The sequence below is a fragment of the Lepidochelys kempii genome, chromosome 2 (genome assembly GCF_965140285.1).
Source record: "Lepidochelys kempii isolate rLepKem1 chromosome 2, rLepKem1.hap1, whole genome shotgun sequence".
In the NCBI taxonomy this organism is placed as follows: domain Eukaryota; kingdom Metazoa; phylum Chordata; order Testudines; family Cheloniidae; genus Lepidochelys; species Lepidochelys kempii.
In genome coordinates this window covers 226,075,719-226,099,807 of record NC_136381.1, presented here as the reverse complement: position 1 = coordinate 226,099,807, position 24,089 = coordinate 226,075,719, and the positions used below count along the sequence as shown (strand labels likewise).

At 37.6% G+C, this 24,089-nt stretch overlaps 1 protein-coding gene across 3 annotated transcripts in view; it reads left to right on the top strand.

Annotated features, from left to right (window-relative positions):
• CDK14 (cyclin dependent kinase 14) overlaps positions 1–24,089 on the top strand; it is a 495,570-nt gene that overhangs the window by 434,577 nt on the left and 36,904 nt on the right. The window contains exon 15 of one of the 3 annotated variants that reach the window (XM_073334006.2): positions 18,705–19,898. The exons of the other annotated variants lie outside the window; for them this stretch is intronic. The gene's annotated coding sequence lies outside the window, so the exon portion shown is untranslated. Of the gene's footprint in view, positions 1–18,704; positions 19,899–24,089 lie in introns of those variants that run through there. 3 annotated transcript variants of the gene reach the window in all.

The window sequence follows — 24,089 nt, the reverse complement described above, 5'->3', positions numbered from 1 at the left end:
GAAGGAAGATAGTGTGGATGTGAACCACCTCAGTAATTACTGCAGTCGACTTAACATAGGTCGACTTAAGTTTTTAGTATAGACAGTTAGACAAGCGAAGTTGATGGCGAAGACATTTTTTTTTCCACCAAACAAAAAGTTCTGATGGAGAATTTTATAACCAACTTCCTTATGGGGTGAAATCCAGGAAACCTACACATAGATATGATCCATTCCCTCTTCTCATTTGTGAAAGAGCAGATTTTTTTAATGACATTATCTTCACCAGATTATGTTTAGGAAGAGCCACATTTGTTTATTCCTGTTTAAATATCATGGAAATCTGATCTTTATCCAAAATACAGCAATATGTGGGGTGATAAGGACAAAAGGTTAGCAGCTGATGATAATCATGCCTATCTGGCTACAGAATCAAACTGTTACTATTAAGATTTCCAGCAACAAGATGACAATTTTTTTAAAATGAGTTTACATGGCATTGCAGGAAACACCTACCCACAAACTTACAGTACTGTAAGTATAAAGTTGAGAGAGAGGACTTTCAAAACACATTTACTTAGCCAATTCCCTGTCTTCACATTGAGAAGCTTCAAATATGTATGTTATTCCATCAAAGGATAGTTGTACTTTAAAAGAGAGAGAGAAAGAGAGAGAAATTAAATCGGGGCAAAGGAGGAAGTATCACATGAGTATCGTAAATACACTCACAAATAAAGTGAGCATTATGCTCAGTATAAGAGTATAAGGGAATATTCTTAAAAACAAAAACACCACCACCCATCAAGATAAGAACATACCTAAAAAGAGTGACTCCGTGAATATATTTTTGAAATCCTTGCCCTAATTCCACCCTTACCTCTTTTTTGTTTGTTTATAAACCTCACTTGTTGTATTGTGTCCAAGCTCTGGACTGTAAATTCTTCAGATGACTGGCCCATCTTTTTCTTGTTCTTTAAGTTCCTAGCACACTTTTGAGCACTGTAAAAATAACACACAAAAATAACAGTATGAGTAAATGCAATGCTATGTTCTGCCAAGAGTTAATTTCTCTGTTTGTTTGTTGTTTACATTTTATTTGGCATAGCTGCTCAAATCGCAGTGAGTAAGCCCCAGAATGGTGGCCTCTCTGCAAAGGTCAGTGATGATTTCTGGGTCCAAATACAAGGAGGAAAAGAGTAGAATATGAGGAACTTCAGCATTTTGGTCATTCTGTTCCTTTTGGAGATGGCCTAGCAAAGGCTTCCAACAGGCAGCTGATAAGTTCCATACTTCTGAAAGATGGCAGAATTCCAGCAGAACATGAAGCATGTGAGGAGGAGGCTGCTGTCAGATCTTCTTACTTAATTTAAAACAACAACCAGATAAGTGCAGACTTGATGGCCAAATTTTGCCTTTTAAGGTAAATAATCCCTATCAACTCCCCAAAATGTTCCACCTTAGCAGGGACATATCTATTCTGCATTTAGAACCAGTTTTTTTCTTGCCTTACTCATGTGAGTAGCCCCACTGAAGTCAATGGAACTGGTTGTGTGTGTAAACCAAGCAAGATTTGCTCCTTAGTTTGTATGTTGTTAGGAGTGAGGAGAGTGGGTTGGTTTTTTGCTTTTTTGTTTTGTTTGTCACGGTGGGGATTATAAAGTGTGTGGTGCAGATAGGGGAAGCACAGGCATTTAAGTTATGCAGATTTAAAATACTCTGAATCTGCATTACTTTGGAAGATTGTAGGTTGGGCAAGTATGTATAAACTGACAAAGGGGAGATGTTTATGAAAACAGAAATCCAATTATCATCATATCGAAGGAATTGGAAATGTGTATTCATTACTCCCCTGTTCTCCAAATACGTTGGTCTGGCTATTCTGTATTAATCACGCTAGCTTCATTCTACTCGTATCATTTTTCTTTGTTTATCCAATTGAACAGCTTAGTCCTGCCATGGAGTCCAGTATCGTATGGCAATCTTTGCCTTTTGAACTGTCTAGATCACAGTTTTACTGCAGCTCCCTATCTCCACCTTCATTCCTTCTCTTTACTCTGAATGTTACCAAGGAGGAGACAAAAAAAAAAAAGAAAAGAAAAAAATAAAACTGCTGTGGAAAAACAAAGTTTAAAAGAAAACCTGAATGAATGCTTCACTTGTTGGCTTTTAGCACAATTACCATACCTTAGGAAATATGCAGGGAATAGTTAATTATGACTAAATGAGCTCCTTTTAGAGCCCATGGCAGGCCCCAGGATCCAACTGTCAGTGTTGTGAAAGATATTGAATTGGAAGGCTGGTCTCCCTGTCAGCCAGTAGGATGGTCTGCCTGAGTAAAATAGACAGTGAAAAGATAGCTGGTTTAGAGTAGCCTCAGACAAGGGAACCACGTACAGCATTTGCATACTTTTTCTGCAAAGGGGGTTTAATCCGAAGAAAGGAGGAGATTTCTGTATTGTCAGCCAAGGCTTTGTTCAGGGTGAAGAGTAGAAGGAAATCTGATGAAGGGGCCTTTCTAAAAGCCTCAGTCTCAGCTTTGAGGTTGTTCTAGTAAAGTTATGTACTTGTGGATTGTTTACACACTATTGTCTGTTGAAGATCTTCTAAACTGAAAGGGCTCAAAGTATTCCCCTTTACTAGCACAAAAGCAGGGAATTTGTGTGGTAAAAATGACTTGCTCTGCAAAACTGAACAAGTTCCTTTTATTATGTTCACAAAATACCCCAAAGTTCCTTTTATTATGTGCAAAATTCCCTCATTTTCTTCAACCAAACTCATGTACCACAAAATGTTTGCAGGCTAGAAAACAAGATAGAACTATACTTGAAAAAATTTGAGGTAGCAAGAGAAACAGAAAGGCCTCCAAGTTAAGTGAGTCAGTGTTCTCCCTCCCTTCCTCCTAATATGGTTAATTATTATTATGATATGCGATTTCCTGCCATCTCAAAATTACATTTTAAAATTTAGATATAAACAACTATAGAAATTGCACAATGTCAGGAAGGGGCTTAGTGCCGAGCTACAGAAGAGGCAATACAATAAGGACAGAATCTGAAAATATACTGGATTTTGTTATAAGACTATGGCTATAGCCTAGAAAGAAACATTTTTATCCAGTATTATATTTTTTGTAATAAAAAATATTACCTAATGTAGACTATGCTAGTTCAGAAATACTTTACAGGGTATGATGCAGTTTGTACTGTATTCAGATACGAAATCAGTGAGCATCTTTAGTTAGCCAAATTTCTGTGCAATTAAGTTTCAAGTGGCCATTATAAAGCAACATAGTATGTTCCACTATGATAGACAGATGAAGATGTTAAGATGATAAAAGCCAAATCAAAATGTCTTTAAAATACACCTGGAATTTTCTATAATGTAGAAGTAAAGAGTGCTTAATCTAATCCCAAGGACCAAGGGTAGGAGCATCCTCTAACAGCAGTTTCCATTGTAGAACAGAATATACAGTTGTTCTGTATGAGTATTTTTGTGTGTGTTTGTTGTGCAACTGTCTCAAGTGATTCAATTATTATTGTTATGACTAAGGAGAAAAAAGATTGAAACTTTTTAATGTGATATAAAATATGTTTATGGACAAATTCTGCTCTCAAATATGTGTTGCAACTGCTTTAGTTTGAATAGGAGCTGTTTTGTGCTTATTCAAGGATAGAATTTGACCCTGGCACATAACATTTCTACAGCCAATAAATACTTAGAAATTAGCCCAGCTCACTCCTATGTCTATGCTGTTATACATGCTATAGTGTTAGCAAGTCTAACAGGGATGGAGTGTACAGCACCAGAAGATTTCCTATCCATGGAGTGACAGAGCAACCCTAAAAAAAGGGTGGTGCAGGCCAGTGACCACACATTGGAGGCCAGGATATGTATGCTCTGCATAAAGTTATTTCCTGAGCAGTCTCTGCCAGTTACTCCTCAGTAAACCTGAATGTAATTTAGTATTTCTATCTCCTCCTTCCTGCAGAAACCCAGAAGGTGAGGGCAAACACTGGCAAAACCACCTGCTCCTCTGGGGTGATTCAGGGGGATCAGCTGGCACAAACTGGAGCAATTTATACCCACATGCATCAGCTTGGGTGAACGTAGCTAATAGATGCCTGTAGGTGCTTACATTTTTCTTATCAATGTAACTAGTGCAAATTAGGTATCTAAAGTACAACTTTGGTTATTTCCCATAGAACATTCACAGCCAGAAAATACAGAATAACTCAATCCATAATATATTTGTTGACAATGTATAAAAACCTATAGATGAACTTGAAGCCAACCAGTCTGAAGTGCATTTCTCAATTTAAGTATCAAGTGGGTTTTTTTTCCCTATTTTTCACTCATAATTTTTCATTGCTTAGTTGGAAATGAAAACATCCTCCACTGCATTCTTACCCAGTCAAGGAAACAAATGTGAATTTTTCATATGCGGGAGATCTTGTATATAACTGTGGTTGTTAAAAATATATATAATATATATATATATATACACACAATGCTCAATACAATGTTGGGGAAATAAAGAAATGCAGTAATAATAAATATAACATATAGAAATGTATTTAGTCTTCAGAGAAGGTTTATTTAATCATCCAGTGGAAATATTTTTAATAATAGTAATAGTATGGTCTTTCAGTGATAAAAAGGGCCGTGCAGTTTAATGGGCACTATTCCGTTTTACATCATTGGGAGCTGCATGCACAGATCAAGGGTGCATATGCCCCAAAATTAGCTCTAATGTTAAGATGCATAGTTTGTAAAAATAGAAAAGAGATGAAATCCCACATTTATGACCAGTATGTTCATTGATGTGGATGTTTTCTACTTCTCATTCATTTCTTTTTGTTTTGAGGGACATGTGAAATCTCAAATTATAAATCGTGCTTTGCTAGAAGTAGTAAACTCCCCCTCATTCCCTTTTGCATTTTTTCCTGTGAGAAGCGTGTCAGAATTTGGGGGAACTAAATATACTTCTTTGTTGCTGAGCTTGTCAAGCACAGCACTGTGTTCTCTTTCCCACCAGGAAGGTCAGACCGCTGGGGGGCCATTCTATTTTCTGAAATGATCCCGACTGTCTGTCCATGCTGTCTGACAGATTGAAACAGTTGTCTGTGTCACTGTGCTTTCAATGCTTTTTTAAATGCCTCACTTTCCATGAAAGAGAGAAAATATGTGGGCAATGGGAAAAAAATGTAAAAGGAACCACATTTTTTCCTAGATTGAAGTTTAAAAAATCATAGATTTTCCTCTTTAAAATGTAAACTCTAATTCTGTGCTAAGATATTTACCAACTGATTTTAGTAAAGTTGCTCTTTAAAACAAAAAGAGAGAGAGAGAAGCCACTGTCAACATGTTGTTCTTCTAAAGATCCATTTTAAAGCTAGGGCACTAAGATTGTTAAATATACACTCTCTTTCAATAACAGAAGTGAAATAGTAGGTTTCCTTTGTTCACTTATATTTCAGTTTAATATATTTTGATCTGAGGTACATATAAAGCCTGAAGAAATTAGTGCTGTTCTGAGCCTTCAATACTCTCCAGATAATTGAACTAATTAAATCTTTACCAACATTAACACAACTCCAGCAATCCTTGGACAGTGGTTAATTATTGCATGAACATGGCAAGCTTAAACTAAACAGATAAAAATAGAGTCCTGTGGAATGGGTATTGAGTTTATTCTTTATTCATCTTTTGATAAGGTTTAATTAAAACTGCCTCTCTCCATTGTGGTGAGAATGAATGTGCTTGTTTTCTTAGTGAAAGCCAAATTATTCACTTCAGCCATGGTTCAATAATCAAAGCCTTTGCAAAGTTTTGGGTTATATTGTCGTTGTGGTGATATAATTGCTGCATTTCTCTATGAAGGCTTTATCTTTTTATTACTTTCTTTTATTTACTTTTTAATTTCTTTAGAAAGAACACTATAGCATCCATTTTCTGATGCAGTGTTTTAATGTTTTCCAAGCATTGGTATATATTGAAAACAATGGGTTGGATGTTATAAAACACACTTAAAATAAAAGTTCTTTGTAATAATATTTTATGACAAAATATAAAAACCTTTCTTATAAATTTAAACAAAATCAGCAATCTTTTAAGCTAATAGTGTTGGGTATAATGTAAGTACATAGCAAAACCTATTCCCAGCTACAGTTGAATGAGAATACTAATAAAGGAATAGTCACATCTATTTATAAGAGAGATGTAGGACTGATTTGATGACTCATCACACTAGTATACCAGCTAGTTATTCATTTTAAAGACAAAATTGTTGAAAGAACCAATGCCAGCTCATAAGGTTAGAAACACAGTGTCTCTCCAACTTTGTGAAGTATTGCTATCCTCAACAGCTACCTGAGTCTGACAATGAATGCAGATTTTAGGATCAGTGCAATACTAGTGCACCCAAACTTTTAAAACAAACCTTTAGGACACAATCATGATAAAATTTTGAATTTTTGAGTACGAAAAATATATTCCAATTGTTGAAAATTAGAAGCATAAAATGTTCAAAGCCCACTAGTGTGCAAGCAGACAAATTGGCTAATCACAGATACAATCGGTATTTGCATTTTAAGTTGGGAAGGCATTGGAATACTTTGCATACTTTATAAGGTGTGGCAATGGGCTTCAACTTTTAAAATATGCAGCTCACAATGCAAACCCAAATTCGACATTCTAACTGTCTCTCACTATCATTTCATACAATTAAATTAACTTGTTACACCAAAATTGGTTAATTCAAAGGGGGCACTGTCTTTCATGTCTAATTTTAAATTTTTGCCAGACAGTCTTTTTACCTTTTGTAATAGCTTCTTAGAAACGTATCCTTCCCTATTTGTTTCCTCCTTTTTCATTTGGAAAACATTCATTGTTCCCTCTTGGATGGGTCAGAAGCCATATGACTTTGTGATGTCTTACGCCTACGTTATGATGATCATATTCAAAATTGGCATCAATATTTTCAACACAATTGAGAGAAGAGGGCTTCTTTCATTTTTCTTTGTTTGTTGTTGGGCTTTCCTCCCAGGTTTTGTTTTTTTGAGGGTGAATTTAGTTTATGAAAGAAAAGTACTAAAATTGCTGGAGCATTGGCTAAAGCAAGGCACAATGTTGTTTAAAGACTGTGGGTCAAATCATGTTGAGAAGGTCTTAAATGTAGGAGAAGACAGTCTGTGCAGAGTTTATTCACAAGTGCCAGCTTTAGAGTAATGCTAGGTGGTGGCTTTCTCCTCTGCAACATGGGAGATGCTTGGGGACAGGGTGGAGGAGAATGGTTGACACATGGCCAGTGAATCCACAATTATGCAGATCCACTGGATAAACCCCTGTATGTGGGGTAAGGGAGTACTCAGCCACTGCTATAGACTATGGACTGTAGTAGCATCTGCAGAACAGCCATGCAGATGTCCTGTGCACTGGAGGAAAGGCGGCCATTCCCCATCTGACCTGTGTAGAGATCTCCTGCTCATGAGCCATTTATTCAGACTTTTCGGAATATGGCTTTGGCAAGCTTCCTCCCACAGGTGGGTTAATGCAGCTCAGTCTTGCTGAGGTGGGAGTAGAGTCTGTTAGTTAACTTGTGCATTCTCTGGTAGATAGCTGTGTGACACCCAGAGCACATATATGGTCATGTGTATTTTAATGGTGTCTATTGTATTTTAATTTCTTGCCAACATAGTAGCAGAAACCACAGACCATTCTAAGAATGCTGAGTCAGGTCATATTTGAGACCAAAAACTCCCTGCCAGATTCTTCAAAATAGAGCTTTCCTCTTTTATTATGTATCTTTTTATTTGGCACAAAGAAAACATATTTAACAGAGCAATTATTTTATCTGATCAACTTTCCATTGCATTTTGCCTTTCAAAGCACTGGAAGTTAATTACTCTAACAAATTAATATCAATACTAATTAATTATTTGAAGGGCTTTATTGTATTTTTGTATGAGAGTTGCACTCTACTAAATTTCTGTGTTTTCATTGCAAGTAGAAATTTTCCAGCATTTAGAACAATGAGTCATTCCTGGAACTTCTGTCATAGTTTCCTAAACCCTTTTCATATGAGACTTTCTTATTTGAATGAGAATCCTCACCTATTCAGTTACGTTAAAAATTATTTTTATTGCGTAATTTATTTTTAAATGGTGATTACAATCTTGAATCAGATAATTGTGAAATATCAAGCATCCAGGAAATTTAATGGAGTTTCTATCTGGAGATACTGAAAGAACTGCTTCCTCAAAAGATCATAATCTAATTTGAGTGGATGCAAAGATTTGAAAATACTCTCTTTAAAAGTGAAGAGAAGATTGTTGCAAGTTAATGAGTTAAACTCTTTGGGGCTTTAGATGATAGGCTATACTGCACTCAAAACTCTGCACATGATTCCTATATAGATCTCAATTCCAAAAGATTCTTATGAATGTGCCTAAAGTTAAGAACATGAGTAATTTTAGTGAAACATTTTTTGTATTTATTATGCATTTTTTTAAGTTGCTGCATTTCTTCACTTAAGTGAATAGTATCTCCCTAAGATACAAATGGACATACTTGACCATCTACATTTTTGCCTCTCACATATTAATTCAGGTTTAAAGTAATAAATCCTTTCACCAGTTCAAAAGATTTTCAACTGATGGGACTGTTTCATGTTTGTTTGATTCAAATGGTTGTGTAAACAAAGTATAACTATTCTTCTTGCTTCTCCTTGATTTGGCATGCATGTATAGCTTTACAGGAGCAGTATTCTCCATTTAATTCTTAAACACCTAAATTTCATGTCCATAACAGCTGACCTATGTATAATTTACAGAGCCATAGCAAAAATATCTTACTTGTCTGTGTAAACTTGAAAGTGTTAACTTGCCTTCAGCCATAATTCTTACATTCCTGTAAGTAGTCATCTTTATAATGTCAGCTACAAATCATAGAATCATAGAATATCAGGGTTGGAAGGGACCTCAGGAGGTCATATTTCCCTTCCTACCTAGTAATTGTTCCAGTCTTCCTAGCCATCAGTCATTGTATTTGCTGTATATAAGTCACCCTAATTATTTAATCTTCTTGTGAAGTTCTTCATCTTCAATTCTAGGGATACCTGGTAAGTCATTCTATTATTTAAAGCTGTTCTAAGGTTTCGTTTAAGGTATTTGTCATATGATGTAAAATCTTCAGCTTTACCACGTTTTTTTTAATTTTGAGTTGTCATTAGTTTTGCTTTCTTGAGAAAGTGTTCGATATAATGTACAGACCCAACCTTTGTATTATAATTATTATTTATTTAACATTCGTATTGTGATAGTGGCTGAAGCAGGTTAGGTCCCATTATGTACTGTACGGTTGCTTATTAAACGACAATCCCTGCCACAAAGAGTTTACAATCTCTCAGTCCCTGTTTCCAGCTTGGCAGACTGCCATATTTGTACACATGGAATCAGCCACCTTGTTCAGATAAGTCATGGGATTCTTTCACACAGATTCTGTGACATTCAGATGTTCCAGTCACATAGTCATTTACAGGCATGGGTCTTGAGCAATTACTGAATTGCTGTGTCATGTAAGGAGACATTCTAGCTACCTCAAGCATACGAAATTTTAAAAATAGAAAGTATATTAAAACCATAATGCTCTGGTGGGAAAGATGTTAATACTCTATTGGAGAGTCCCATGAAGGTTTACTTTTAATGTAATTTCACATTATTGTGATGACTGGAAACATTTTCATATACTGACAAAACTAACAAAAACCTATTGAACTTCCTTTAGCTGTAATTATTTTGAAAACTTCAACAGAAATAAGCAGACAAAAAGCATTTTTTTCATTGTAGGACAGCGTTGCATTTGAGTCCTCAATCCAGTGAGGTAGTTTTCCCCGCCCCCTCCCAAGAAACTTATTTTGTTATAATCTACATATTTCATAATGTGGTAAAGATATCTATCTCTACGTGTTTTTTTCTTACAGTGGTAAGTAGTAGAAAGTGAGAAGGCGACACTGTTTTCATTTGCACTTTGTGTTTTAATTCCCACTTACCTGATGTCGAGCAAGCTCTGGGCAGAGCAAGTGTTAGTTTATCAAATTACCAATATTCAGATAAAAAAGACAATTTATATGCCAGTTATTTTATGTAGTATTTGAATAAGAGTTCAGTAGTGCATTACTGTGAGTTCAAAGGGTAAAGCTGAGTTTACAGTGTTGAGCAAGTGAAGCTAACTTAATATGTTGCATAAAGGACCTCATATCTGAAACATGCTGTTCCCCCATTTTCTCTATTTACCCCATGATGCCAGCCTCAACATATCAGTTTTCCAGGTCTCTCATAAACTGTATCCACTCTTGTTTCCCTGCACAGAATATCCTTCCTCTGCTGGTCTGTACTTTCAGAAGTATTGGAGTCAGTTAAAATGAAAGATCTCACAAAACAGGAATTTGTCTATATTTAACTCTTTTCTTGGTAGAGATGCACTTTGGGGCCTTTTGGAGGCTTAATTTAATTGGCTTTGCTACCACAGTGCTGAATCCTCTACTTCCCCTGTTGGGTAGCCACTCATAAGGGAGTCAAAAGCTAAGCATACCTGACCAAAGGCAAAATATCATCTCTGCTCTTCCTGAAACCAACCTGTAGAGAGATGTTTATGAAAGACTGTGATTTGGAGATGCTCCCTTGTAAGGGACTATGTTGTGAGTGTAGGAATTTGGAGATGTGCTTTGGAGTCAGGGGCTGGGAACATAGCATGGCTGTGTGCAGCAGTTCACCAAAGACATTCTCCAGTTTGTTTTAGTAAAGTTTTGTTCCTTTCTCATTCCCTGTTTGTTATTTAATGAACTCCAACATTGTTACACAACCTTTTCCAGTGAGCTCTGTCCGCCACATGTGAATCTGAAGACAATGGGAAGCCAAAAGGACGAAGCTAAAGGAGGAACACCGTTAGGGGCAAGCAGGTGGGGTTCCCACCTATGCAAACAAATGATAGCTGCGAGAGCTTTATACTATTGCACAGAGAAACAAACAAAGCAGGCAGTGTCCCCGCCCATGTGGACAATGACAATCAAGGTCCCATCACTCTCGTCTAGGGGAACACTGGCTGTGGTGAGCAGAGGAGGGCCCCAACCACAGAGATGATGGAAAAGCCAGGTCTCTCTTTCCTTGGGAATGCTGTCACAGGCAAGCAGGCAAAGTCCTTGCACCTGCAGATGACAATAATGTCCCAGAGTGCTACTTCAGCTGTATTGGACTTGATCTCTATGATCAGCAGAGTGAGTGACTCTGTCTCTAACAAGCAAATATTTCCAGAGTTAACTAAATCCCTCCAATGGAGACTATCAGTCAGTAACAAAGGTAGGGATGGACAAGTATTGAATAGAAGTGGTATACGCAGGAGTGCTACTAAGTTCCTGGCTTCAGGCACATGATATGGGTCAAGGTTAGTAAAAGTTATACCCCATGGATTCTAATGGTGTTATTATTACAGCTATGATCCCTCACAACCTGGAGTTCTGAATCTGTGTGAATTTAACGTTGATAGAGCAAAGCCAGCCAGTAAGACTAGGCAAAATAGCCCTTCAAACCCAAGAAGAGAGCCTCAGATATGCTTAAGACTGTCAAAGCTTGTAATCAGGGCACTTGGTTTTCAAACTCAGCAAGAGGAGAAATTACCCATAGTATTTTTTTGGGAGATTTAAAAATGAAATGGGATCAATCAAATATCATAATAGAAAAAGAGCAAAGGAACCCATACATCACTTTCTCCAGTGTGGACTCAATAATGGCAGACGACACAAATGACTCCATAATTTCCTCGGAGGGGAACACTTTTGTCAGTCGTAACACAAACAAGAAGAAACAGTTGGGCCTTTTCATCCCCAGTATGATTTTCCAGATTCATTGTTGCTGGTTTGCAAGGCATTTAGAAAGATTACTGCCTGCAAAGACAAGTAAGGTCCCCTTCTGATGATGATGTCATTCCCTTATGGTATACTCACTTAGGTAATTCGCTAGTTCTGTGATATCATGCAGGCATCTGTGACTTCAACCGCCAAACCTGGATGTCTTAATCTCATAGCCAGCTTCCGTAGTGATAAGCAATTCAATGAGAAAGAAAGGAAGAGTTTTGGGGGAAGCCACAATCTAGCTTTCCAAAGAGACCAGAGTAGTCAGAGGACATCTTGAAACAAAAGGCCATTCAATAACGGCCTGATAAACCTGAGTACAAATTTCAACCTTTCAGACAAATGGGTGTTTGAAATAATATCCAGCAGCTATGTTCTAGAGCTTGCCTGGAATGTGTCAAGATGGTTCCATCAGTTCTCAAGACCAAGAGATTCCCAGAAATCTGAAGACATTCCACTGTCCAAACATCAACCTGAGACAGGAGTCATTAAGTCGGTTGTCTCTTGTGGTGTTCCTTTGGGATGTACTCAATCTTTTTCATCATCCCCAAGAAATGGGACAATCTGAGTGAAGAATCAAACCTCAAAGCACTAATCAAGTAAGTCAATTAAATACCTTCAGTACTTGGAGACCCTTTCACCAATCATCTTAGTTCTGTCTCTCAGCCTTAGCATGAAGGAAACACATTCACATCCCAATCCAACTGGGACATAAAAAAGACATAGAAGCTCATATGCCAATTCATCACAAGGAAGACTTCAGCAAGAAATCTTAGGAGCCAGTTGAGTTCTTAAGAGCAGTTGGTGGGTGAATTCTAGTGTTGTACACTGGAAATCATCTTCTAAACCATAATGCCTACAAATTTACAGAGAGCGAAACACCTATCCCTATGTACAAAATCATAACATGTATTGTTTTGAACAAAATAAATTTCCAAGTGAGAACTATATTTTTCTTTGAGTTATTTTTTCTTCTTTCTTTGGATTAGATGAAAGGTGAAGCAGTTTGATGGAGCATTTCTTTTTGACTTGGCTAGAGGGAGAAGGACCACATAAAATCTTTTATTTCTCCTTTCTTGAACTTTTAGGAAATTTCATAATTTGAGGTAATTAATACAAAAATAAACCCCAGATGAGAGTTGAAAATATTCTGTATATATAAAATGTTGGTGGGGAAAAAACCCAAATCAGATTAATTCTGGGCACTCTGTAATGGGCTTTCCAAAAGGGTGATCTATTGTCTGAAGCTAGTATGCAGTGCAACATTACACTTATTGCCAGAGTGGGCAGCAGGCATTTTGCCTATCTGCTGCTCTATATGTGCTATTGACAGCTTGTTGTCACATGGATAGACTTCAAAAATTTGTCAATTATTTTAAAAGTCTTAAAGTCCTGGATTCTAAGCAAGTTTCTGAATTTTAGGCTTTCTTTACTGTATATTCTTTTGCCCTTTGAGGTTAATAGACATGGAGCTATTGATCTCAAAAACTTGCAAGAGCATAAGAGGTATAGCTCGTACTGAATCTGAGTCTGCTGCCTCATGTCTTGGGAATACCATACTGTGGGGCTTGACACATGCCAGAGGTTTGCCTTCTTTAAAAGAGTATATAGGGACCTCTTTATTTCACTAACTCCGCCACAACTATAGAGTCACCATTAGCACCTCCTGAATCTGTTTTCCAACTGCATTCTGATTTATTTGGTCTATTTTTAATCTGGTAGGATTTTTAGTCATTTTAACCTGGAATGGTATTTTTCTGTGCTGCTTTCAGTGGAGTGCTTTGGGTACCATTGGCAGATAGCCCTATATAAATAAGATGTATTAGTACTTAAATTTTTCCTCATCTGCTTTGCTGTGAACAATAACCAGGAGTTGGAGATGAGCTGGTCTCTTTTTCAGCCTAGACCTGGACCTCTGGTAAACTAATGGAAACTTGTAGCGGAAAAACGTTGATATTTGCTGAAAATTGAAAGGAACTTTCCTACTTTTTGTTGACTTCTTTTGTACCTTTGCAGTTTGAGAATCTCAAATTTTTTCGTAAAATGCTATAAAACTGAATTAAGTCACTGTGATACTGAATACAGACTAACACGGCTGTTACTCTGAAACCTATCTCTTTTTAATGTAGCACAGTGGGAGACCTTAGCAATCTTCAGCCTAGATTCAACTTCCATTTCTGTGAGAGATAAGGATTCTGATTCTCTTCATGCTTACATGAGTCTAATCAGGAATAATTCCACTGAGGTCAGTGGAGTTATGCCAGTTTAAAAGTAGTGTGTGTAAGAGAAGAATCAAGTTCTAGGTAATACAAAGGCATCTGCAAATCACTAGAGGTTAAGTGTTGGCCTTTCGACTCCACAGCACTACCTTGCTGGCTTGTAGGGGTAGTTAAAATAAATAAATAAAAACAGAGACATGCCCCATTGTCAGTTGTGACTGCTACACAAGGAGATACGGGAAATAAAATGGTAAAATTCCAAGGATGAATGGGCATCATCCAGCCTCAGCAATAAGACAGCAACATCCTTCTTTGAAGAAAAAAGTGGATTTTATAACAGAGGAAGAAAGAGCCTGAAGATGTGGATTCAAATTCATTCCCTGTTCTAAATCCCACTTGGCTTCATGAGGGTTTATTAATTTGGCCCAGAGCTTTTTGAAAATGACTTGAATTGAGCAGCTGGGTCCGTGGACCATATGCAGTACTGCCCTAAATCCCCATGGATATAAGTGGTAGTTCTGCCTCTGATAAAGGCTGTCTTATGGGTCATAAATTGCTGTTGCTTAATATTACTTATTATTTATTTACCACCAAAAGTTTGCCAGCATTTAAGTGTTCCCCAGTTGGACTTTAAAGGTAACATATCACTGAGTTAGGTTCACGTTTCACACTGCTATTGTTTGGCTGAAAACAATTTTCTGCAAGGACAGGTTATCAGGCAACAGAGCTTTATGAACGTTCACATGGAGAAGGCTCTCTTCACAATAGAACATGGCTAATTTTAACAATTTTAGATTTTGCAGAAATTATTTTAAGTGTTGAAATTTGCCGTAATTGTGGAGTCCAGATTTTGGAAAACCTACTGGGTTTTCTGTTGTCCCAGTAATGCGTATCTGGTGTCTTGCTGCACAGAGGATGTGCGGTGGGTTTGTGAATTTTGTTAGAAATTAAGATGGAGATATTGAGCATATATCAGTGGGTCTCACATTATGACCTTTGCCCCCTGTCTGTACTACCATTACAAACATATTGTGTTAAAGCATGCCTAGTAAAAACCCAGTTCCAATCTACAATGTAGATGGGGCCATCACTGTGTTATTGAACTATGACAAAGCCTTACATAAGTCTACGGTTCAGGCATGTTAAGATATGAGGTTTGGGGGCTTATTCAAATCTAAGGCTTGGGCTAAGGCTTTAACATGATTCAGGAAAGCAGCTAAGATACTATGTACCACACAATACAAAATTAGAACCTTGCTTTAACTCGGCCAGGGGACTACTATATTGTAAACAAGTTTCCTGATCTGGGTGTAGTTGTGGAGCAGACTCTTAAGCTAAAATTCTGTCATTTTAGCCAGCAAACCCTTATCTAATCCTTCTCGTAACTAATTAATTAATCTCAACTACTGATACAATACAAATATTATCCAGGAAATTTAGCAGTTTACACCCGGTCACTTACCCTTTCACTTACAATTACCGACAACTTAATGTTAAAATCTGTTCTTTTTAAAGTAATAGTCAAACTTTAGGATAGGATGCTAAACACTGTACTCTCAGTGATGATTTATGACCTGTTGTAAACAGTTCAGTGTCGTATATCCTACCCAGCATGGAGCATAGGGTTTATTTTTTCCCCCTTGTTGTTCTGTTATGTGCGTTTTGTTCCATACGTTTTCTTCTTCTTGTTGACCCTAGCATACAAATCTGTAATGAAAAAAAATTGATTGACTCGTGGAGTAGGGGATTGCAATGTCGTGATTTCACGCTCAGTTGTTGGCTAACAAGGGACCATAGTTTTTATTTAGTGAGGCCCAGTTGGAAAAGATGAAGAATTGTGTGAGGCCCAGCTGCCAAGGTTACAGAGCAAGCAGCTTAAAGGGCTTCAGGGTTCCAAGTGTGAAGGGAATTGTCTCTGCCCAGCAGGTAAGGAATAGATCTAGACAGAGTCTGTTGTGCACAAGATGCTGACTGACCTAAGCAATTCATAAATCCAAAAAATTACAACATTCTCCTCTCAGCAGTAAATGAAGCCGACACTCAGCTGTGTAATTAACCCTTTGAGTGCCATGTATGCGGCACAACGTGCCTGAGAGCCAGTTAAAAAAAAAAATTTGAGAATGCCTGTTTCTAAAATCCTTCCCTGTAATGTTATACACATGCAATATAGATACTGTTGAGAATCTCTTTAAAAAAAATTGCCAATTATATGTTACATATACCTTTTAAAGATTGATCTTCCTTGTTCTTGTATTTCATGTTCAGCTTCTAATGTACCATAAGTTCTGTATATTTCCATTACATGCTACCTAAAATATATTTGGCGAAGGTGGCATTAGGCCCTAAATTCTCAACCAACTCAAAGCCAGGCTGATCTCCTGCTGCAGATTATAGCTGCCTGGAGACTGCCCTGATTTTTTGGCAGCTACCATAGGTCTCCAGCAATCATTCCAAAAGCCAGGTATTAAGTAGGGCACAGGAATGCCCCTGCCAGGCCTCTTTCTACCCAGACATGCCCCCTACCCTGGGGCTTGGAATCAAAATATTCAGAATGAAGATAAACCAAATATGGAGCATCAGTCTTGTTGTGAAAGAACAATTAACATCTAAGGTTACAAGTGCAATCACATTAACAGCCTTAACTCTTAAGTGCCTGTCTTTGGTCAATTTTTGCTATAATATTAATTATTTACACTTTTTGTATTTATTGTGCTTTATTTTTTTAAACCCACTTTGTAATAAAACAATATGAAAATCCTTCAAGTGCAGTGAAGGCCATGATAGGACATCAAACTCTGCTTCTGCTTGCCACCGGAAAGCCACGTCTGATAGGAAAAGGAAGAGAGCAGACCTCACCAGCATGATCCTGAAATTGATAGGTGCCTGCCATTTATAGATCCTATCAGATAAATTTGTATGTAATGGCAGCTCTTTTTCCATAGTGTGTAGTTTGTCTCCAATAAACTAGAACTATTCTGAAGAAAGTGACCCAGTTTCTCGTAGGGTGGGGGCATGTGTGTAATACTCCATTTTAAAGAAATTTTAAATATTATTTATTGAATGGGCAGGCAGGTTAGGAGCAAGAATAACTGAGATGAAGAGAAATATTTGCCCTTCTAGACCATCCACTGCCATTTGGAAGGTAAAATCAGAGAAGCCTGGGCTGTGTATTCTAAGAAGCCTTTGAGTGAAAAAGCTCTTCCTGATATCTCATCTAATTTTCCTCCTTATTATAATTTATGTCCACAGATTGTACAATGATCCTATAATGAAACTAAGTGAATTCCCTCTTTGCTGTGTGGCCCCTTTATATATTTGTACAATACCACTATTTACAAACCTTTCAAGCATGTATTTTTCTAAACCAAGCATATCCATTTTCTTAAGCCATTCCCCAGAGGGAATGATTTCTATTCAGATACCATGTGTGTCTTGTGGGACATCCTCTGGACTTTTTCTAAGACGTGGAAATCTTTGTTAAACTTGGTGACCAGTATAATCCCCAGTATTTCATATGAGACCTAACTGTTGTTTTGTATAATGGAAGCATTATCTCCCCTTGTCTTACATATAATTCCTCTGTTTATGCATATCATTTTCTGTCATTACTATGAATATACATTCTGCCTCCATACCTTCTTGGTATCATCCTTTGTTGCCCAAGATCCCTTTCTTCACGTGTATTTTATTTTAATATTAAGTCTACCTAGGTACAACTTAAACTTTCGAGAGGTACATTTAATGTGACATTCTTCCTCCCCTTCAGCCCCCCTGCCCCAGTCCCATCTCCCAAAGGTCTCTGATTTATCATGTGCATTTACTTGCTTGCATTTCATTATCACCTACTGTTCACATTTATATTCATACATAATGTGTGAAATTTACTTGCAAATTCAACACCCTCTTTTTTACTATAATATCCTTTTAAGATACACTGGCCAGGCTTTGTATCCGACCCAAATAATATCGTAGTTACATCTTTTTACATCTCTACATGACCGTGCAAGTATTTTAAAAATACATATTCAAGCCATTTGGAAAAGTCTGAAAAACTGGTTGTATTTTATTATACTAAGTGTTTGCCAAATTTCTCATTGAAACTACAGCTGCTTTTAAAAATTCTACATACACACCAGATGCTTCTGCAGCCAGTGACATTTGAATTTGTTTTGTACTCCTATCACTTAAAACCAGCTGAAGGAATTTTTCAAATATTTGTTTGAAAAGGTTTGCATTACAGCTGATATTTTGCAAGGCAAGTTTTTCTTTCGGTGCTGAAGAGATGGTGATTTTTCCTTAATTAAGTTGTTCCACATTTTCTACCTTTCAGGTTGTGTGTTTGTATTTCATTATCACTTGTTATTCCAACTTGTGTCTCATTTGAAACTTGCAAATCTGGCAGTGTCTTTCTATCTTGAATATAAACTAGTACTTAATTTCCCAAATCATCTGTTAGTGTTTAGCCTATTTTTAATACTATTTTCCTTCATGTAATGTTTATCCAGCTCTGTATTAAATCTATATGCACCTTACTTTCCCCATAAATCTTGTTAGATCACAATGACCTTGTTGCTTTTGTTTGATTTACTTTCCTCATGCAGCTTCCACCCTGATTTGCTGTTTTACTTCTGCTACCATAGTCCACTTTTGCTAAGAATGCCTCCCAATTTGGTGAAGAATAACTGGAAAGGAAGGAAGTAATACGAGATTTATGGAGTGAAAAGTACACTGGTTCGTTTAAAAGAAACAAAATGTAGTTGGTTTCTGTCAGCAAAAAAGAAGCTTCTAGCACACAGTAAATTTATTCTATCAACCTTAAGGAAGACTGGGAAACATACAGACTGTAACCAAACAATGCACAATGTGCACAGCTTCCCAGTAAGTTATGGTTATTACTTGCATACGGAAAAATTTGGAAATGATCAGACCCTGCCATTCAGTTACATTGCCAGTTGTTCTGATACTTGGCAAAACTTTGGGATTGTTGTTTTCTTTTTCCTGACATACTCTTCTTCATTTATTTATTGTCCCCACTTTTGTCCATCCTACCACATCCCCTATCCAGCATGATTTTGTAGTAGACTTGAATAATACACTATGTGCTAAAAATAAATCTCTTGCACTAACCTCCAGGAATTTCAGAGGTGGTCTGAATCCCAGATCCATCTGTCACATAGTTTGTCTTTATAATTGGCCAAACAAACCAAAATCCCAAATCCAAGTAAACGCTTAACTTTGTGGTGTTTGAAATCTAGCTCTGAATTGTGTTGCTTGAGTAGATCCCTACTTGCATATAACTTAAAATAGTCCATGGGGCAGACTCATGCTTAATTCACCATAATATGTTAACACAAACCGTGGTATAGGTCCCCAGTGGCATAAGACCACCAGGGGAGGTTGCTGCACTTGCTGGGAACTGCTCAACTGCTGAGTGTGCTAATTCAGTAGGTTTTCCATACTGCTCCTGATGGCTGAGCACCTTTGAAGTCCCCACCAGAATTCAAAGCTTTCCTCCAATCGCCCTTCAAAACAGACAACTCAACGGAGAAAACAGCAGCATAATAACTGCCTACCTTCTACTGAGGGGAAAGAGTAATTTTGTACTTCTCATGGATTTGTATACTCTAAGGCTAGAAGGAACTCTTGTGATCGTGTTGTCCGATTTCCTGTATAACACATGCCATAGAACGTCCCCAAAATAATTCCTAAAGCACATCTTTTAGAAAAACGTCCAATCTTGATATAAAATTGTCGATGGAGAATGCACCATAACCCTCGGTAAATTGTTCCAATGATTAATTATTCTTGCCATTAAAAATGTATGCCTTTTTTCCACTCTGAATTTGTTTACTTTCTACTTCTAGCCATTGGATCATATTATACCTTTCTCTAGAGCCAGGTCTTTTGAAATGGACCTGACTTTCTCTAGAGTCAGGAACTTCTTCTAGAGCCTGCTTTTCTGAATATAGATGCAGATCCGCAATAAATAAATAAATAAATAGGCTTCTTTTATCTGTATATTTAATCTATGAAATATACAGATAAAAGAAGTGATCTTGCTTCTGTTGAAGTCACGGCAAAAGTAAGCCCAAAATGTAATGGCCCATTCCAAGTGTCCTCATCCTCATTCCAGTGAACTGTGCTCCATGGAGGCTCCTTCCACACAGCCATAGGATCAGATCAGAAGATGGGTAAGAAGCAAGCAGTGATGGATTTGCAACTACACATCTACCAACCGTTCTTCCACCCCTTCCCTATAGAGAGTAGCAGCCATACAGCAGACATGAGAGGAAGCCTGTATCTTCCCACATCCATGTGGACCTCACCTGCACATGTTTACATCCTCAGGCTTTGAAACATGGAATAGGATTTGTGCATGTGTCTTTTTTCCATCTGCATACAGTTATTCTTCACATGTGCCACAGTATTTCAATATTACACATCTTGCTGTTATAGTATATTTCTCCTGACAGTCCACCTGGAAAAATGGCAAGACACAGGCAATTGTGCCTTTATATTAAATTAACTGAGAAAAGAACTGAAGAGAAAAGTAAGGCCTAGTAAATTATCGTTATGAAGGCAGGTTACCTTTTTAACCCTAATAGGAATAAAGGTGCCGGGTTGAAATATTTGCTGTTTCAAATGTAGACAGAACAAGAACAAAGTATGTATGAGATCCGTGCTGTCTAGAACCATCTTGTAAAGATTAAGTATTTAAACTGTACACTTCAGGGCTGCCATAAAGAATGGGCAGTCATGTTGAATTTCAGCAATCTTACCCATAAAAAAAACTTTTATCTGGACATTTTTAATATCTGTGAACATTTTATTTAATATTCAGCAAACATATGTTGGCAGCAGGAACAGTATATTCAGTAAGTTTGTGCTTTGCATTAAGGTTGTAATGCAAGATTGATCTTGCGGTCATTTGGCTATGGAAGCAGCACTCGTAAATGGAAAACGTCACTGTTTTGACAAATATTTTCTGGCACCTTCACATTGCTGTTAACTAAAAACAGAAAATGCTAGTTTAGTGTCATGCCCGCTGAAAACTATGAGCTATAACTAACGACTGACATTAGGGTTGATTTTCACTGAGGAGGGGGAGAACAGATGGGAACTAAGGAATTTCTCTTTTTTTCTCAAGTATTTTTATGTCTCAAGGCACCAAAGTTAGATAGGGATCTCTCCCTTGCCACTTAATGTTTATGCATGATAAGCCTGCCTAAAAAGGGCAGAGAATTGAAAACGTCATTTTGAGTCATCTTTAAATCAAATTTTCCTCCAGGTATATTACTACCACCACCCCCACTATAGTGCTTTCACAAGCAGCGAGTTCTGAGGTGGGAGAAGAGGGTTTTGAGATTAATACAAATAAAAGATGGTTCTTCTGAGAAGACAACTATCTTCCCCCGCTCTCCCCACAGAGGCAGACTGCCTTCTTAATACACTTTGGGCCCAGTTTTTTAAAAGGTCTCAACCCTATCTCCTATTTTTCCCCTACAGTTTTGCAAAAGAAGATAAATATCTTGCAGGATATCCTTTAGGGACTGACTTTTAAACGCTGGCCTTCTTTTGTGCATCTGCAATTTGCAAGCTCAGCTTAGTGCACACATCCCATAAATATTTGTGAATGCAGTTCAGGTCACTTAAGGTATGTCTGCACAGCAGCTGGGAGGTGTGATTCCTCCACACACACTCAAGCGAGCATGCTAAAAATAGCAGTGTGGCTTCAGCAGCATAGGCAGAGGCTCAGGTTAGCGGCCCAAGAACAATCCTGCCCCTGGGTAAGTACTCTAGTGGCTAGTCTAAGCCGTGGCCAAAGCCACCTCAAACACACTGCTAGTTTTAGGCACTTGCTCCAGAAAACCTCGTGCCTGCATGTCTACCTGAGCTGGGAATCAGAATCACACATCCTAGCTGCTGAGTAGACATACCCTTAGATGTCTGAGCACTTGACTAGGCCAGCCAATCTGTTAAATAAATGTGTAAGTGACCTAAATTGCACGTGCAGTTATTGGCACATGCAGTGGTAATAATTGGACATCTAACTACCTACTTTGTGAGCACAAACACACAATGCTTAGTTGTTTCTAATTTCACTATCACAGGTAATCAAAGCATGGTGTGCATAGAACACTCTATCTAACTATATGAACTACATTTCCTAGTTTCTACAAAGTAGCAAACACACATTCTTTTAATTAAAAGATTGTTGTGTTTTACTGCCCAGAAACAAATCCTACAGGAAACTTGGTGAGAACAAATTATATCCTGCGCTTAGACATTTCCCAGTCATTATTATTGAGGAATAAATGTTAGTAACCCAGGCTGCAGTTCATAAAGAAAAAGAAGTAAAGAACAGTAGCAAAATGATTACAACTGAACCCCAGGAAATTTAGTAAACGCAAGTACACTCAAAACTAGCTTCAGATAACTACACAACTTGTAAATTAATCTATTCTGTCTGGAGTTTAAAATACCCTTTTTGATAAATGTGGTTTCTGATCATTTAACTGCATTTGTGCACTGTAGCTGAAGTAATCTGTCCACTTTTTTACCTAAACTCCCTCAGAGTCTCAAGATTTACAGCATTATTCACTGAACAAGCATTTTTGTGGCTCTTCCAGCATATCATATTCCCAACATCAAACCCTATTTCCAAACCCTTAGTTTCTACAACTTTCTCTTCTCTCCACCCCAACACTCAACCTCAACCCTCCCCCAGTCCATCCAAAATGCTGCCACCAAAGCCATCTTCCTTTACCTCCTTCATTCCTTACACTGGCTTCTCCTTGCCTCCTGCAGCACATTCAAGATCTTTGTTCTCTCTTTCAAGGGCCTGCAGAATTAGGCCGCTACTTAACTCTCCACTGTACTGTTGACTAATATACTATATGTATATATTATGCTGATAAAACTACCCACAATATATATATTCCAAGCATTTATGTATACATATCATTAAGCATTAGAATAGCAGTTACATAGCCCAAATTGGCTTGTATCTTTGTTACAATCCTGTACGCTTATGTGCAATCGTCATGTGATAAATGGATGAAACAAGTGGAAAGCTAGACAATTACGTTTTTTTAAAAATGGCACACTTAAGACAAGTAAAGGTAGATGTGCATGTACACTGATACACTTTATATAACATCAGAGAGCCTGATTCTCCTCTTTCTTAACCTAGTGAAAATCAGGAATGTCTCCACTGAAACCAAAGTGGAGTGTTAGTAAGAGCAGACTCAAGCCCATAAACTGCAGTATATCAGTTCATTGATCAAATCCTAACTAACTAAAGTATGTTTCTTTCACAGAGGTATTGGTTGGATATTATCAATAGCATAGTCAACTGTGAATCCATAAAAGCATCTGATTAGTGGCTACATTTTTAAACTTTTACTTGTTGCTGAAAAGTGGAAAAAATATATTTGGATCTAGTAGTGTTTGTGGATTCATTGTACTCAACTAAAAATATCTGTCAGTAGCACAAAAATAGCAAAGCTCAGCAAGAATTTCTAACAGTCATAGTCTATATAGTAAAGGTATTTAGATTTGGTGTTAGGTAATGATTCATTCCTACTATCTCTATTTGTGATCATTATCTGCATCATTCTTCAATGCCTTTGTTTCTTAAACAAAAGAAGACAGGTCCTCCTGAACCCACGTTCTTACCAGGGCCAGCTCCAGGCACCAGCTTTCCAAGCAGGTGCTTGGGGAGGCATTTAGAATGGGGCGGCCGTCCGTGTCCCGCAGCAGCAATTCGGTGACAGCCCCACTGCTTTTCCCGCCGCGGCGGCTTTCGGCAGCGACTGCTTGGGGCGGCAAAATTGGTAGAGCCGCCTCTGGTTCTTACCTACCTAAACAATCTGAGTCAAGTTTGTAAAACATCATATTAGGCCCTTTATAGTCTCAGTACCCCTTGTGATCTGAGGTTGCGGGTCTGAAAAACAAAACAGTAGAGAGGAAATAGACATCAACTT